Source organism: Molossus molossus, unplaced genomic scaffold (assembly GCF_014108415.1).
Source record: "Molossus molossus isolate mMolMol1 unplaced genomic scaffold, mMolMol1.p scaffold_m16_p_10, whole genome shotgun sequence".
In the NCBI taxonomy this organism is placed as follows: Eukaryota; Metazoa; Chordata; class Mammalia; order Chiroptera; family Molossidae; genus Molossus; species Molossus molossus.
In genome coordinates this window covers 38,211,341-38,217,808 of record NW_023425345.1, presented here as the reverse complement: position 1 = coordinate 38,217,808, position 6,468 = coordinate 38,211,341, and the positions used below count along the sequence as shown (strand labels likewise).

At 38.3% G+C, this 6,468-nt stretch overlaps 1 pseudogene; it reads right to left on the bottom strand.

Moving 5' to 3' along the window:
- Nucleotides 1-5,029: 5,029 nt before the first annotated feature.
- Nucleotides 5,030-5,449, bottom strand: LOC118623681 (annotated as a pseudogene).
- Between the last annotated feature and the right edge of the window lie 1,019 nt (nt 5,450-6,468).

Sequence of the window (6,468 nt, the reverse complement as noted above, 5' to 3'; positions counted from 1 at the left end):
TGTTCACACACATATACATATGTACACAAGATGTATGTATAAAAACTACATATAAAGTGAGACCTGGCTATCTAGCAAAAGTTAACACCATAGAAGCCAAGTAGAAAATATTATTCGGATACATTTGGAAACGTTAATGGAGAATGAATTTCAATAGTTTACTAGGGTTTATGGTACAATGCATGGTCTGGTTTATACCAATTGACACTGGCTTCTTTTGACGATGAGCTGGATTTTATTTATATTCTGGTTGGAACCTTTGACTCATATGATCAGACACCCACACAACCCGCTTAGTTAAAAAAAAAAATACACCAGAGTAAAGAAGGTAGCGTGTTGCAGTCTTCTTTGTGGATTGTGGTTAGTGTAACAGGATCATGAACAAAAGGGTCACGAAACCACATGGTTTGGATGAGGAACACTTCAAAGCAGCAGCTGTCTTCAAACTGAAATGGTTCTAACGGCAAATTGAGCATATGGGTAGTTAGTGTCCTAAGATGACTTAGGGGAAGACTGGACCCACAGGAAAGGTAAAGGGCATAAAATAAAGATATCTTTGGCTGAACACCTACTGTGTGTCAGAGGTTTTTGATGTCTAGTCCCCTCTTATCCACACTACAAAGTAGGTTGTCTCCTGTTTACAAAAGAGGACACTACAGTTAGGAGAGGTTGATTTATTTGTCCAAGAATATACAACCTGTGTTAGTTTTATCATTTTATACCATCTCCTTGTTCTTCCACAAACTAGCCAAGCATGTTTCTACCTGAAGGCCTTTGCTACTTGCTGCTCTTTCTGTCTAAAATTTTCTTCCAACAGAAATCCTCATGTCTTACTCTCTTGTTCACACAGGTCTCTGCTCAACTGTGTCTTCTTCACGGGGCTTCTCTGACTACTGTTCATAGGATATCACTCCCTGTCATTATCTACTAACTCTGCCTTATTTTTTTCATTGGACTTATTGTCACTTGACATTATATTACATAAGCACTTACTCATTGGTTTATCAATTGTCTTTCACACTAGAATTTAAACCCCATTAAGACAGGGGCCTTATTTGTGGAGTTTACTGCTTTGACCTCAATACCTGGCACAGCATGTCTCTGGCACATGGTAGATGATCAAGAAATATTTGCTGACGGATGAATAAATGAATGAATGTATACCAAGAAATTAAATAGTAATTAATTTTAAAAATAATTAAATAATTGGCAGAAAATTTGGAGATTTTGTTCTAGTTTTAGCCCCTTTCTTATGTTATACTTTGTTGATGCCCTAGATGAGTCACTTGATCTTCTTGGACTAAGACTGACATTCTAAGATCCTGTCTTACAGGTTGGGTGGTATCGTGGACAGCTTTTATAGATACTAGAGAGTATCTTGGTAATTGCACCAGGATATTCTTTGGGGGAACTGCCTCTTTCACATACTTACCAAACTGATTTGAGTGGATTCTCTCCACTCTCATCAATATGGATGGGTCTTGCTTGGCTTGAGTCAACTAGTGAAGACCACGATTCTGGCCAATGTACTTGTCCTGATACAGGCCAGTGAAATCAGGAGACTTTTATTTTTATTTTTGTGACTTCTTGGAAAAAAGCAACCTTATACTTCTAAAAGTGTTATTAAGAGAGATGATATTTTCTTTGGGGGCATGAACAAGTCATTGGGAAGAGAATCAACAGTAAAAAGCCTGAGTTGTGGTTAGGGTTATTAATCTAGTCCCGTCTCTAATACGTGTCATACTGTTTTAGACACCGAGAATATAGTTGTTAATAAGAGAGAGAAGGTGTTTGTTTCATGGAGATTAAAATTTTGTGGAGACAAAATAAGTTATCAAATAAATTGATAAATTCAGCTAGTGACACATGGTATGAAGAAATTTAAACTGTATTTTATAATAGAGGACAAAATAAAGGCCCTCTCTAGACAGGGTTTCTAGGTACTCATATAAAGGCCCCTTTTGTCCAAAGTAAATAATCATTACTTTTGTGTTATACACTAATTGCATTATTTTAGTGATTTGTGGGCATAATCAAGCAAAATTTAATGTAAAATTATAAAATAAAAATAGTAATATGTATTGTTGTCAATAACATTACCATATGTATCTTTTAAAATTTGGTAACGTTGATAAAAAAATGTCAGAATATGTCTTCTCTCATCTCATTGACTTGTACTAAGTGGATGTGACCATTTCTAAACCAATCACCTTGTCTATGGAGGGTGATGGAGGTCACTAGTTGGCTTAAACCCACCCATGGACTTGAGGGTAGGCTCAATCCTACCAACCTGTCAACCTAATTACAGTCAGGGAAGTTGTTAAATGGTGTTATAGAGGAATTATCATGACAATAACCAGAAAACTGGGGGATTGAAATAAAATAGACCATGGAACCACAACCTGTTACCAACACACTGAACATGTGGATAAGCATAACTCTAAGAAAAAATGGGTTTTCCTCAGGTGTCAGAACTCAGGAAACTGGAGGCAAAGGCACAGTCAGAGCTGGTTGCAACAATACAGAAGAGCACCGGTACCTGGCATGAGGTAAGGGACAGAGATATGTCTTTAGCCCATGCAAGGAGGCGTGCTGAAACTGAGCTCCTACGTGAAGCTGGAAGCCTTCAAGTCCCACACGGGAAAAGGGACTAGAACAATTCCACCCACAGATCTAAAAACAGGAAACAACAACAAAATACTTGTCATCCACCTGGAAACGTGCAGAGAAAAAGTCCCCGGTAGTTAGCAGCAATCCAGGCTAGAAAATTAGAAGTTAAAACCTTGGTGTGTGTATGTGTGTGTGTGTCGGTGGCGGGGGAGTTGAGGGGTCTTTTGAAGAGTAAAATTCAAAAACATTCTAAAGGGAACACTTTCACAACCCAGGGCACATAGGACTTTCACAGGAAGAAAAAAAACTGAAGATGAGTTAACAGTCCAAGTTTAAATACCACACAAGGATATATACCACTTTGAGGGAATATCATCGAAGTCAGCAATCACTTAAAAATGACAGTAGTAAAAAGCCTGGGGTTTCTAGGGTACAGAGCCTGGATATTTATGGCTAGAGCTGAAGAGGGAATGCTTGGAAGCCAAACCAGCGTGGAATGAGTGAGAATTACGGAACCAGAGTGGCAGAGACTCCGTCTGGGCCAACAGGCAGTGAGAATTTCCCTAAAGCCAGCCAGATTCCTACAGCATCAGAGTTGAGGGGATATCGATTTCGAAAAAGCAAAGAGGGGGGAGGCTGAGTCTGAGACACCTGCTCTGAGCCAAAATAATTGAGGAGTCTGAGCTTGTCCCTGTATAGGGGATCAACCATATGGCTGACCACAATTTGGAGAGTTGCTCAGAACTGTCTCAGAATAAGACTCTCAAAGATAAAAACAAGCATAACTTCAGAAATAAGACTGCTGAAAACTGAGAACTCAAGCAATCGTAATGAATGCTTGCCAACAGAAACAGCATGCAAAACACGGAAACACTGCTGACAGTATGGGAATTGGCAGATACCGGATGCAGAAAAACTATGTATGAAAAGAGTTTACATATTACAAGAAAGTATGCAATTGCAATGATGAGTATAATATCAAGAATAAACAGAGTTTTCAGAAACAAACAGGTACTCTTGGAATAAAAACTATGGTGTATGTTTTAAGTGACAATATAAAAAGTAGAAAAATAACATGACAGAATATACTTTATGGGGTTAAACCCATTAGAGAAGGCAGTGAGGTAGCTTGGGGAATGCCTGGAGTTATCAAGGACTCTGTCTCTAGTAAATCACTTCAAGAAGAAGGGAAGCATACTTTTTTGGTTACTTGTGCTGTTTTCCAATCCAGTCTTACCAGTAATAAAGTTGATACTGGGATCCTTAATCTGATTCTTGAATCTGTTTTTAGATTTCTTATTTTTTTATATGCTCTAAATTTATATTTTCATGTTTTATTTAAAAAATTATAACCTACAAAAAACCTGCAAGAATAAGGCAGTGAATACACATATATTTTTTATCTACATTCAATTGTTAAAAGTATACTTTATCTCTCGACAAATAGGTGCATATTAATACAATTATTGCTGCTCAGAATCATTTGAGAGTAAACTGATGATATTATAAACCACTTCTAAATAATTCAGTATATGTATACTAGGAACAAAGACATTCTCCTATGCGTATATATAATAAGAGGAAAGACATACTGAATTCAAGAAATTTAGCATCGACATGATAGTGTTACCTGATGTACAGTTCATATTAAAAGTTTTTTCCGCCCTGGCCCGTTTGTCTCAGCAGTTAGAGTGTCGACCCTCAGATCAGAGACTCCCAGGTTTGGTTCTCGCTAAGGGCACGTACCTCCATTGCAGTTTGTCTCTGGTCCCAGCTGGGGTCGTGTGGGTGGCAACCACTAGATGTGTTTCTCTCACATCGATGTTTCTCTCTCTCTTACTCCCTCTCTCCCTCTCGCTCTATCTGAAGATAAGTGCAAAAATGTCCTCGGGTGAGGATTAAAAAAAAAGTGTTTTTTCCAATTGTTCCATAAATGTTCTTTAGAACAATTTTCTTTCCTAATCCATGTTTCAATGCAGGATTCATATTGCATTTGTGTCTTTATTCTGCTTTATTATGGAAGAGTCCCACAGTCTTTCTTTGACTTCATGACACTGACATTACTGAAGAATACAATTTTATTCTTTAAAAAGTGCCTGATTTTTAAAAATGTATTTATTTATTTTTAAAATATGTTTTTATTGATTTTTTTTAGAGAAAGAAGAAGACAGGGAGAGATAGAAACATCAATGGGAGAAACATCGATTGGCTGTCTCTTCACGCCCCCTACTGGGGATCGAGCCTGAAACCTGGGCATATGCCCTGACCTGGAATCAAACTGGGACCTTTCAGTCCATGGGATGATGCTCAATCCACTGAGCCACACTGGCTGGGCTAAAATTTTTTTAAAGTTCTAATTTTATTAATCCTTTCATAAAAATTCTGCACAGTCACCATAGATGAAGTCACTGAAGAACCTTTACTCCTTCTGTGGTCCAGTCTCCAGCTTACTTTTACCAGCACCAACATTGGCTTTTGCAGTCTTTCTGACATTCTTCATTCCTATCTTGCATTCCTTTCTCTGTTTTCTTGAGGTCTTCTTCTCATATAGGCTATGTCTTGCAAGTCTGTGTCTGGGTTCATTTTTCTTTGCCGTAATTCAAGGAATCACATAAATCACACCCAAACCAGTTTTCTTGCTTGCACCAAAATGGGTTCTGAATCCAAACACAAAGATACCATCTGGTGTGGTCTTATCCATTTTGGCTATTTTCCCCTGAATTTCTGTCTTGGGTACTGTAGTCTTCCTAGAGAGAAGGATGTCAATGACCATTTGTGTTCGCTGAAGCAGTCTGTTAGCCATGAATTTCCTGGTCAGGATGGTTACTGTGTTGTTCATGATAGAGGCTGATCTTCTAGCAGCTAAGGAGGAAAATATGAATGCCCTCTTAACATGGGTTATCTGATTGTCTTTTCATGACTAAATTTATGTTTTGTATCTTTGTCAGGAATACAATACAGGGGATCAGTTCTCAGTTTATTACATCAGGAGGCACATGATGTCAGTTTGTCCCAGTCAACATGATATTAACTTTGATTACTTGGATAGTGTCATTTTGCCACAATAAAGGAACAATTTTTTCCTTTTGTAATTAATATGTAATCTATATATTAATAGTTTGATCCTTTTCAGCAACACACAGTGACATATAGGTTGTAGCTTCCACTGATGATTTTTGACTTAACAAATTATTGCTGTGCTGGTGGCCAAATATTTTGTCTGTTTATTTTAACTGGATCAGAATCTGGAAGGAAAAAGAATCTGATACATGGTACATTAGCTTGGAAACCTCAAGAAATCAACATAAAAGTTGAAATAGTGAGAAAGCGTGTCTTGGAGTGGCTTGGGTAGATGGCTTTAAACCTAGGCCTTGCCAGTCCTTGAATTTGTGGGCTGTAGCAGTTTAAGCTGTGGCCGATATTTGCAGGCATGTGATTGGTTATAAAAAGCACTGCCAGATTTGGAGGATTCACCCAATTTTTTGTCTGTTGTCTTTAACTTAGGAACCCTATCTGGGTTTAGTGAATAAAAGGATTCAGTTTAGGGATTAAGGTAACTGGGGCATTCAATTGAATGAATAGATTCTGGACTCAGGAAGAAATTGTGATTTTTTTCCCCCCACTAATCAGAAAACACTCTCTTGACTCTGGAGAACAAGTTTGTCTCATGATGATTTCTAAAATCTCTGGGGGTGGAGCGAGGTGGGGTGAAGAAACTCCCTTGCTGAGCTAGAACCTGTTCATCTGTAGGAGGTAGTGCTTCCTTTCCAGCGTCGCTGCCGGGACTGAGCACACAGAGCTATATAGCAGGCGCACACCGGTCTCTACTGCTCCTTCATTTTGGAGTGCTGAGCACAA